The following is a 12,277-nucleotide window of genomic DNA, read 5'->3' on the forward strand; positions in this document are numbered from 1 at the left end:
GCGGCCGCCGCATAGGACCGTGGTCGCAGGCAGTCCGCTGTGGCGTGGCTTCCACCGCAGCGCCTGCAAGCCGCTCCGCATCCGGCCGTGTCGTGGCCGAACACCTCGCAGCGAGCGCACCGCGGCGTTCGACACGCCGCGCCGATGTGGCCGTCCTGCCCGCAGCGGGAACACACCTTCCGGACGCCTCGGTAGTCAAACATGACGCGGTGGCCCTGGACGGTCAAGAAGTTCGGCACCGCCTGCTTCATCTCGATCCGGACCACGCGCGTCCCGTTGCCGACGTGACGACGGCCCTTGAGGACGGGATGGGTGATGTCAAGCACCTTGCCGTAGGAGCTCAGTGCCGCCGCCAGCGCCGCGTCTCCCACGAACAGCGGCACACGAAAAGCCGTCACGTGGACCACGGCAGGACCCACGCAGGCTACTGGGACGGAAGTGCCGTTCACGTTGAAGGCGCCTTCCACGAGCATCTTCTCCGCCGCCGCAGCCGAGGCCATGGCGACGCAGAACTTCATGCCTCCATGGTGCTGGAGGCTCTCTAGCCCTTTCGGGCCGACAACCAACTCGATGCCGTCGACGATGTCGTCAGCTGTCGCGTCGGAAGTAACTGTAAATGAAAAACAGTGCGCCTTTGGGGGCGGCGCACGGAACACGGGAGGGGCAGCAGGTCCCGGGCCTCCCATGACGTCACGGGTGGCCGGCTGGGCTGCTGCTTGCACGAACTTCACGCAGTTTGCCCGAGCACCGGCAAAGGCACGGCGCCTGGGCGGGGGAGGCTGGTTGCGGAACCTCCGGGTCGCAGTGGATCCGGGGCCCGCTTGCACTTGTCGATGAAACTTCTCAGGAAGCCAGCGCCGAAAAAAACCTTCGCTGGGTCTGGACGAGCTCGGGCAGCAACAGGCGTGCTCGGCGGTCGTCGAACTACGAATGCCCGCTGCTCGCGGCATCGTTAAATTTAAAGCCGGCAAGGAAACTTCGAGATAACAGGTCGAGATCATCTAGAGTAATCTAGAAACACGTAGATGCAGCTGTTCATGGCTGTGAACAATCGAGATAAGTCCGGTCGTTTCTCGCGTCACAAACAAAAATGATAACACCCCTTTTCTGCGAGCTTGCGCGAACGAACGGATGCTACAATGATACGTGGCAATACGATGCCAGGCTACCGCTCAGTGAAAGTTTCTGCTGGGTCCTCGAGAGTGAATTGTTAGGACCAGTAACTTCCTTTTAGTTGTGTTTACGATTTTCCCTTAGGAGGAAAGGGAAACAAGAGTGAAATGCAAAGTTGGTTCATTTTGCCAAGAACATAGTTGACTCTCACACGTGCAGTGAACCGTCATGCTAAGACCGAATGTGTTTATTTATTTATTTATCGTCATACCCACAGCGCCATTGGCTGGCATTACAGTGGGGGGGTAGAAGAAAAAGTACACAAATGCCACCGCGTGCAGGTGGTTACAAAAAAAAGATAACAATGAGATAGAAAGAACACGGAATTATTATACACAAAAAAATGTCACAGCATGGAAGAAAATGAATCATTTGATAATATGGACACTACTTCCTCAGGCAGCTTGTTCCATTCCGAAACCGTTTTGGGGAAAAAAGACATTTTATAAAGGTCAGTCCGGCACCTGTATTCTTTAACTTTAAGTGAATTATCTCTACGTAAAGACACGTAATCAGGGTTGGCTATATATTTGGTTCTGTCTATTCCAGTTCTAGAATGAAATATATTATGAAATAATTTTAAACGCAGTACTTTCCTACGTTTTTGAAGTGAGTCCCAACCCAAAGATTTTTTCGCGCTCGTTACACTAAAATATCGCCCATAGTTATTGAAAACAAAACGAACGGCCAAATTCTGAACTCTTTCTAGCTTTTGAACGTCAAGCAAGGTTTTCGGATCCCAGACTGTGCAAGCATACTCAAGTATGCTTCTAACGTTTGTATTATACAGCAGTTCTTTAGTCTTTAAAGGGAAAAGTTTAGCGTTACGTCGCAGGAAACCTAAAACACGACAGGCTTTGGCAGTAACGAAATGCACGTGACGATGCCAAGACATTGAACTTGTTAAATATACACCAAGATATTTAAATTCCAACACTGAAAGCAGTCTGCTATTATTTATGTTATAAGTGAAAATATGGGGAACCTTCTTTTTAGTGAAACACATATGTACAGATTTTTGTAAGTTAATATGCATTCTCCAGTTCTCACACCACTGGGCCACTTTACACAAATCCTGTTGTAATGCATCGCAGTCACTTTGATCGTTAATAATTCTATACAATACACAATCGTCCGCAAAAAGACGCATGTATGAAGAAATACCTGAAAAGATGTCATTCATGTAAATTATGAACAGTAATGGGCCCAAGACGGATCCCTGAGGCACCCCTGATGTTACAGCCACCTCATGCGATTGTTTCCCGTTGACAACAACACATTGACGCCTAACGCTCAAATATTCCTTTATCCACCTAATAACGTTCTCATTTATGTTGTACCAGTATAATTTTTGTATTAATAAGGAATGTGATACAACGTCAAAGGCCTTCTTAAAATCTAGAAAAATACAGTCAACAGAATATCCCTTATCTAAAGCACTTGACAGGTCGTGTACAAATTCGGTAAGCTGGGTGACACACGAGTAACCACTGCGAAAGCCATGTTGATTAGTATTTAATAATGAATGTATACTAAGATGATTCATAATACTAGTATAAAACACATGCTCTAAAACTTTGCATAATACACTGGTCAAGGACACTGGTCGATAATTTGAAACAACATTCCTAGGTCCCGATTTATGTATAGGTACAACATTAGCAAGCCTCCATTCATCAGGCAAGGAGCCTTCCTGTAATGACTTTGTGAAAAGAATTTGAAGGTACCTTGACAACGCAAAAGCGCAAGAAGAGAGCAGGATCGTGGGTAAGCCGTCCGGACCGGTGGCACTGTTATCTTTTAAGCGTTCTAAGAGCGACACAATTCCTCGCTGATCAAATTCAATGTTCTCCATGGGTTCCGTACAGTTCAAGGCAAGGCGAAAATCGGCAGGGCTATTGCTGTCCTCAGAAGAAAAAACTGAGCTGAAAAACGTGTTAAAGCACTTGGCTTTCTCCAGATTATCATGAACGATACTTCCGTTGTGATCGAGTGGCGGGATAGACAATTCATCCTTTCTGTTTTTTTTTATGTACTGCCAAAATTCTTTAGGGCGATCCTGGATACGCATGTCGAAAGACTGAAAGTAGGTAAATTTAGCCTCTTTGACCGAAGCATTCATATCCTTTGTAATCTTTTTAACTGATCCATGTTATCTTCCGACGGATTTCTTTTGAAGCGCGCATATACTTGTTGCCTCTTTTCAACGACTCTGCGCAGCGCTTTTGTGAACCATGGCTTGCTTTTGCTGCGACGTTTCGTCATCACCCATGACGGCACATGCTGCTCACGCAAATCAAAAAGTTTGGCTGTCAGTGTGCGCCACAGCTCATCAACGCTGAGTGAATCAGACAATGTTTCGTACACATCGACATAGGATTCAAGTGCCCGGGCTATCTCGGGGAAATTTGCCTTTCGGTAACTGTAAATGCGCCGATTGCCACAGTCTTCAAGTTTAACATACTGAAAGTTCATTTCCGCTAAAACACAACTGTGATCACTGATACCGGGCACTACAAGGGTAGAACAAGCTGCCGATGGTTGGTTAGTGAATAATAAATCCAAAACATTGTTGCCACGGGTTGGCTGCAGCACTAATTGGGATAAGCTGAATGAATTGCACAGATTTAACAATTCTTTGCCTACAGCGGAATTGGCTCTAGACGGAAGACATCCTGAGCTCCAGTCTAATTCAGGAATGTTAAAGTCACCTCCAACAACTAAACAGTCAGTTTTAACAGTTTCAATCATATCAGTTAGGTCGCTGATGGGTTCAAGCTGATTTCCAGGTGGCCTGTAAAACGAGCAAACTGATAGTAATTTACCATTTAAAAGTCTAATTTGAGCCCATACTGCCTCACATGTCCCAACATCAATTTCCATCTTACGAGAACTAACTAAGACGTCCACCAGTATAAATACGCCTCCTCCGTGCCTGTCTCGATCTTTTCGATAGCTGATATAGTTACTCGGAAAAACTTCGCTATCGCTAACATCCCCATCCAGCCATGATTCACATCCGATCACAACGGAAGGTCTCGCCATGTCAATTAGACCATGTAGCTTGTCCACTTTATTCTTAATACTTCTGCAGTTTAGTACTAGAATCGACAAAACAGAGTGATCCGGCTTAACTTGTCAAGAGGCTCGAACTACCTGCCCCTGAGATTCGTCGTAAATGTACTTGACATTATTCAAGTAAAGGACATCGTATTTCAGATGTGCTTTGCCATTGGGTCCCTTGCGAGTTTTGGCGTAGTCCCATAGCATTTTCCTCTTGTTTCGTACTGGTTCAGAGAAGTCCTCTGAAATGCTAGTAGAACTTCCTTTCAATTTCTTCGCATTTGACAGAACAGCCTCTTTCTCTTTGAATGAACTAAAATTAACAATTATTGGGCGAGTTCCTTCTGAACGGAACCGTCCGAGGCGATGGGCTCTTTCGATTCTGGGGTCTATTCCCAGAGTAGATCTACACAAATCTAGGACAAGTTTTTCAGAAATTGGTTGTGACTCGCGTTCATCCTCGTCCTTAATTCCATAAAAGAGCAGATTGCACCGTCGAGATCGATTTTCAAGATCGTCCACTTTCTTCATCAGAGTCTGCCACTCGGAACGCTGTCTTTCACTACTCGCCCTACAGTCCTCGACAGCGTCACTCATTTCCTCAAGACCTGCAATCTTTGCTTCTAAATTGGCCATACGGGCATTCAGATCCAACATAGCTGTTTTGTTTTCATCCTGATAACTCTCGATAGTTGCAAGTTTTTCCTTAATTTCTGTCTGGCCTTGCAAAAGCTGCTGCAGGATTGCATCGCTAGGTCCTGGGTTAACTTCTATGTCGCCGCACAAAACCAGAAGCAAAAGGTAAAACGCAGCTCTTCGAAATAAAGAAAAACGACACCTTCTGCGCAACATGGGTGTGTGTGCTACAGAATGAGAAGAAACGCATGCATACAATACAGGGGGTGGAACCGGCAAAGCATACACTAAACATATATTGAAATATGTGTCACTAACCTGCGTGAAAAGCAGTAAATGCGTGAGCGGCAACGCCATTTCGGTATCGCCGGTTCCACGCCCCAACGATGAAGTGACGATTCCCGCCTTTTGTAGAGTGTAGTGGCACGGGCTGTAAAACCATGGTGGGTTGACTGGCACCGCACAATGTCCAAAATCGGCTGCGAGGCACACACAATCGTTGAAGTCGACCGTGGTTAGCACAGGTGAAAGCTTGGTGAAGGAACCAGTATCCAGCGTAGACGAATCATGCACAGCAGACAATTCCTCGGCATGAAAGCAGTGACTTGAATAACCAGCGATGAATACCTGCGTGAAAAGCAGTAAATGCGTGAGCGGCAACGCCATTTCGGTATCGCCGGTTCCACGCCCCAACGATGAAGTGACGATTCCCGCCTTTTGTAGAGTGTAGTGGCACGGGCTGTAAAACCATGGTGGGTTGACTGGCACCGCACAATGTCCAAAATCGGCTGCGAGGCACACACAATCGTTGAAGTCGACCGTGGTTAGCACAGGTGAAAGCTTGGTGAAGGAACCAGTATCCAGCGTAGACGAATCATGCACAGCAGACAATTCCTCGGCATGAAAGCAGTGACTTGAATAACCAGCGATGAATACCTGCGTGAAAAGCAGTAAATGCGTGAGCGGCAACGCCATTTCGGTATCGCCGGTTCCACGCCCAAGTCAGGTAATTGAGACAAGTCAGGTAATTGAGACAAGTCAGGTAATTGAGAATAAACTGTGTCTGGGGAGTGCATTTGAGGTGCGATTTTGCACAGGTTGTTTCTTTTTTACAATTGTTAGCCGGCAGTATTCATCGACTTTGACGGAAAGAAGCCTAGACTGACGGAAAGAAGCCGGCAGAGCTTAGTGTAGGGGCACGTGGCTCGAATGACTTGAATAACAGGACGCGGAGTTGTTATCTCCTCGTAGTGTCCCAATTTCGAGATAGTAAACTTTTCGACAGAGTTTCCTCGGAAAGATCACGTAAGGATGAGCTGGGCAAAATTTTTGAACATAGACAGACCCTTTAGTTGACAGAGGGTATTGGGGTGATTCAGCTTTGCAGTTTTGAACGAAATTTTAGTTGTGGGTCAAAGCTTTGAGAGACCACACCTAAACCGTGCTACGTGGCGGTTTGACTTCGACCGTTATGAGGTTACATGCAGTCTCGCTTTACGACTACTACTGCTGTCAACTGCAAAATTTTGAGTTCAATTTTAGGCTTCCCGTTTGTATTGCATAACAGCCTGGCGGATCTCGAGTGAATTTCCTCGCACTGCCTGGGGAGTGGCACTATGTTGTGTGGTTGTTTTCGACTAATGCCTCCCTTCTGCGATGATTAGGACTCTGCTGTGTGCTGGCAGCGAAAATCAAGAGAGGCATCCCACTCTAGAACTCAAGCCCATCTCTCCTCGGTGAGTGATTGTGACCACTGGCCGGTCGAGATTCTCCTGGCCGCGCAGGAGCTGTTAAGGTCCTAGTACACGGGCCTGGAAAGACTACTTCCCGACGTGTGCCATCGGGAAGCAAGATGCGGTGTCAAGGTCGAAGAACGCGGGTCTGGGAGAGATTACTATCAGACGTGGGTCGTCGTTAAGCAAAGACGCGGCGAAGGCTAAGCACCGGTGGAAGCAGCGGCGACTGCAGCGGCGTGCAGTGGCCGAGTCTACCAGGGGTCGCCGAACCCCGGAGCGGTGCTCACAAGATCAAGCTGTTGCTGCTAATCGAAAGACGGCTGTGTCCGTCGACAGAGGCCTCGTGCTTCGGACATCCGGCGGCGGAATACGAGGACGGTCGTTCACCTGCTGGGAGGCAACAAGCAGAAGACTTGCCGCCGTGATCGAAGTGACCCATCAGTGTTTGATGACTGTGTTTCTTCCCCTTCCCATCTTCCGAGCTGAGAGAGAGCCAGCACCGCCTCTGACGTGGGTGGTTCCACCAGCGTCATCAACTGGCCATTCTATTGGACAGCGTTCTTCACGCTTAATTCCCCAGTCAAGGGATCTGGGGAATGCAAACGTTATTTAATGGGATGTTTTTTGGTGACCAGAGCACTCCCGTCACTCCCGTTTTGACTGTAAATATGTGAATAAACCTTCTGTACAGTTTCCTCCTCAATGGAGTTCTCCATCGTCCTTCCGAGCCGGGACCTGCGTACCTGAACTACCCTCTCAACTACAGCGCCCCTCCGACTTCAACAGCATGCGATTAGCATTTTCAGTTATGTTCTCGGTATGAAGAGACCAGTTAAGATAATAAGTAATGTGGACGCCGATGCATTTATATGACGAGGCTGATTCCAACGAAATGTTATCGATGTAGTAATGAGGTGGGACGGAAGTTTTTCTAGATACACGCATGACTTTGCATTGGTTCATATATAGCTGCATTCACCATTCTTCGCATCAGCTCCCTTATTGTGTTGAGGTTTGCCTGAAGTCAGTGGCGGTCTCGTCAAGTAGCCCCCTGCTTTGTACGTTCACCTTGTTAGCGGCTGTCTTATTTCACACAATTCCACGTTCTACACGTTGATAGTTATACGAGCACAATTCGTAGTGATCGTCGAGGTATCGTATTTCTGCCGTGACCCCACCGTTGTCTTGCCATGACGGCGATAGCGGTGCCATTCACCTGCGGATGCGGTGGCCAGCAACCTCGTCGGGGGGTGAAGGGAGCCACCCATTCATGTATTTATCCCCCCATGGGACACAGCGACGCCAGCGAGGGGATCATCCCTTTTTGGCTTGACAAGGAGCGCCGACCAGCCGCCTTGAAGGCGGGGACTGAGGGTGGAACAAAGCCACTTCCCAGAGCTGAGTAACGAAGGCCGCTAATCCCACTGGTAAAAAGTCCGGGCAGGTGCCTTGACCTTCGTGGACATGTCGTGGCGGGATATCTCAGCCGTCGACTTGTTTCCCCTGGTATCGAAATGAATATTGCTCGCATAAACGTTAACATTCAAAGATTGAGTAATGGTATAACGTCTATACCTTTCGCCATTTATTTTTCAATAACAAAGCACACAAAAATTTTTGTGTGAATAAAATAAAAAAAAAATCGTTGTTTCTATTTTGTTTTTTGATATACAGCAGTCTGCCAGCTCCCCCTAAAACCACTCTCTGGGACCGCCACTGACTGAAGTAATGTAAGGTTGTTAGCGTTGGTTATTTCTTTAAAAATGACGCAAACATCAGCGAATAGGTGAATATGAGAGTCCATATGAGAGCGAGGATAATTAATTTTAAATCAGGAACAGTAGGAGTCCAAGAACTGAACCTTGTGGAACTCCGGAAGACACCTCTGTAAAACTGGTGTTATAACCGTTCGCAAAAACTAATTGTGAGCGATTAAGTAGACATTCAATCCATATAAATAAGTTACAGTCAATATTAAGGTGTTTTAGTTTGTAAGGCAAAAGATTGTGACATACATTGTCGAAAGCCTTTGAAAAATCCAGTAATATACAGTCAGTTAGTGATGATAAGTCTAGAATACAGTGCAATGCATGTGTAAACTAGCCTTAGTCGCTTTGGAACGTAAAACCCCATAAACCAAACCAAACTATATTAACTGTGTTTCGCAAGAGTAAGGTTTTCGAAAACCATGTTGCGCTGACATAAAAAAGCTGTTCAATGAAAGGAAGTTAACAAGGTTGGTGAATATTATATTTTTGAAATTTTGGGTCAAGTATTGGTAAGGGATATGGGACGATAATTAATAGGGGATGCTTTGCCTTTCTGATCTTCCACTCAGTAGCAGCTTTGACTGGTCAATGCTGGAAAAGTTTGGTTAGTATAATGGGCGAATAAGCTGCAGTGCTTTTTAAGAACTTTGCGTTAACGCAGTCATAGCCCGGAGCGGAATGAACACTGTGTCCATCAATAAGCTTATTCACACCAGTAGTAGCAACAGTTATAAGTGGCATGAAAACATAAATGAAGTGGTGAGTTATAGGCATATGTATACATCAGATATGGCTTGTAAAGTTGTCAGTGAATGCGCGGTTAAGAATCGTGGCGCAAATGTCGGAAGGGATGGGGTCGTCTAATGGGTCAGATAAGGCAAAGCTATCGTCGGTGGAAGAACTAATGACAAGCCCGAAATTTTCACATTGGTGGTTACATGTGAGTGGAAGTGCTTTTAGCTCTTTTGAGCGCCTGAACATACATGTTGGAAGCCACTGAATACGAAGTCCATCGCTCACTAGTTGGCGAGAACTTTGCGATTCGGTAGAGGCTTTCTTTTTGTTAGATAAACGTTTAATGTGATTATTACACCAGCGAGCTATTAAGTGGGTGGTAACAGTGCATTGAGGAGTGTATTGTTCTGTGAGTTGGGTGACTATTGCTGTGAACCAGCTCCAGTTGGTCTGAACGCTGCGGAAATCAAAGCTATGGGAAAGCATCGATAAAAAAAATAGTTCATTATTTATCGCCGGAAAATTTGCTCCGTTGTAGTCTCGTATTATTATTATTTTCTTTTTGTTAGTGTTCGGAGTAGCTAGATTAATGTCAAAGTGCATTAGCAAGTGGTCGCTGACGCCTGGCAGATATGTAATAGGTGAGACTAGGTCAGGTCGATGTGTCAGGATTAAATCTGGCGTATTCGCCGCGTTAGCTGTTATAGTGGCTTGTGTGCACAAATGCACCAACGAGAATACTGAGCGCACATCTAAATATTCGCGACTTTGAGACGAGAACGGGGACATTAAAGGGGAGTTGGTATTCCATGTTATGTTCGAAAAAATTAGATCGGCAAATAAAAGAAAACTGAGATAGATCATGGTGCTTTGTTTTTGTTTCCATAAAAAAGTATGGCAACAGATAGGGAAAGGCTTAAGTGACCGTGATCGAGGAGGTTAGACTGAAAAAAATTCAGGGGGCACTTTGGCTCTCTAAAGTGCTGCAAGGCGAAAGCGTTTCCTGGCACACTGTTTGTTTTTATTTACTTTTGTTTTTCATATTCTTTTTATTTTGTCTCCTATCTTGTTTTTATTGCTTTTTATTTTTATTTTCATAACCTATTTTATTTTGCTTTTATTTTTCCTTATTTTCTTATTTTTATTTTCCTTTCCTTCACTTTATTCCTTTTATTTTATTTATGATCCTATGCATTCACTAGACGCGCATTTATTTGTGCTGGAACCTTGCGCCTTCGTGGCGGAGTGGTAGCGTCTCCTCTTCAAATGCCAAAGGCCCTGGTTCGATTCCCACCCTCGGCGCAGTTTCTTTTTAAGCAGTGACGCCGAAAGGCGGACAAATCTGCCGATGCGTCTGTCGACACGGCTGCCGACGCGTCTGTCTGTCGACATTCCTGCCGACGCGTCTGTCGACACGGCTGCCGACGCGTCTGCTAACGACAGTATGAGGCATTAAAGGCTTTCGCCTTAAAATAGTACAACAGCTTGAAACAGGTCTCCACATCATTCGTATATACTAGGACATTGCAGGAGCCCGGACAAAGGAAAATGCCAAAACACAAATTACGTTTGAATTGAGATCATGGCAGGAAAGTGGATGAAATGTAGCTAACCCGCCGCGGTGGCTCAGTGGCTATGGTGCTCGGCTGCTCACCCGAAAGACGCGGGTTCGATCCCGGCCGCGGCGGTTGAATTTCTTTGGAGGAGAAATTCTAGAGGCCCGTGTACTGTGCGATGTCAGTGCACGTTAAAGAACCCCAGGTGGTCCAAATTTGCGGAGCCCTCCACTACGGCGTCTCTGATAGCCTTAGTCGCTTTGGGACGTTAAACCCCGTAAACCAACCAATCAAATGTAGCTAAAAGAAGAATTGTGAAGAGAAGCAAAGAATGTAAAGCCAGAAATATGCGTATCAAAGAAGACATTGCACTGAGAAAATGGACAGCATGAAATAAATGAGCAGCACAAGTGCAGCGTACAGGTCTTTATCAAAGAATTTACTTTTTTGTTTATTTACCACCTCCTGATGGTGTTCGCTCCATAAAGGCATTATCAAAATTATCATAATTTTCAGTTTTATTTGCTTAGGAGAACGTTAGAGCAATAAGAACTTGGTTCATAACTGCACTTCAAATATTGCCATAAATCATCATACTCTTCGTCCTGGGTCACAAGAGCTGGGGCTTCATGAGATAATTATTATGGTGCATTAACAAAAAATTCAACATGCCGTCATCATGTAAGGATTAAATACTGGCACTGAAAAAACACCGCATGTTGAAAATTTTCACTGGCAGGAGGGAGTAACTTTTTTAACTGCGATGTTTTGTTCCTAAATAAATGAAAGACGTGTATGCTGACCTCTTACACCTGTTTTGCAGCAAAAACAATTCGAAAAATATGTAGCGTAAGATATAACACTAATTCACTGTGAAGCTTGATGCCTTGATTGGTCCAGTAGAGTGGAGGGCTGGACGAGTTAATTGGTGCACGATTGTAGAAAGAAAACCAGCGCAAAGGACGGGGACACAGAACTGGGAACACAGAACACAGCCTCGTCCTGTGTTCCTGTTCTGCGTCTCCGTCCTATGCCCTTGTTTTTTTTCCTTAATTGGCCATTCACTTGTGCCAATTTAAGTGCACTTCCTGTGAATGTTGCACAAACGTAGGTTATTTTTGCATTCACCATTTTAATAGACTCAGTTGTTTTATCATTTGGTCACTTCAGAAGAGAGGAGTTAGTATAGAAGTAAAATACTTGGATGATACAAGGAAATAGCTTGCGATGAATTTTCTCGTATTTTAATTGTGCCCGATGGGAATGCATTACCTGCCATACGGTGTTACTCAGAACCAAACACCCAGGGCTCTAAGCTGGGCAAAGCATGTATCATATGTGGAAGAGTGAATATGGTCATGGTGCGCTGGGCGTCTTGCATGCACAGCAGGAAGTGCTTTGTGTCTAGACCATCCAGGAGGGAATGCACAAGGACGGGAGGAGTACAAACGCTAAAAAAAAAGCTAGTTGGGGCTCGAAAACGCCTTTTTGGTTCTAGCAAGTACCAACGTTGGGGAAAAGCAACCAGTTTTGGGCGCCTTGAAGGGTAAGAAGAATGGAAGGTTCTGGGAAGCGTAGGAAGGGCTGCGTACAGCGCACGCGAGGTTGC

The sequence above is a fragment of the Amblyomma mixtum genome, chromosome 3 (genome assembly GCF_055824585.1).
Source record: "Amblyomma mixtum isolate Tamu chromosome 3, ASM5582458v1, whole genome shotgun sequence".
In the NCBI taxonomy this organism is placed as follows: domain Eukaryota; kingdom Metazoa; phylum Arthropoda; class Arachnida; order Ixodida; family Ixodidae; genus Amblyomma; species Amblyomma mixtum.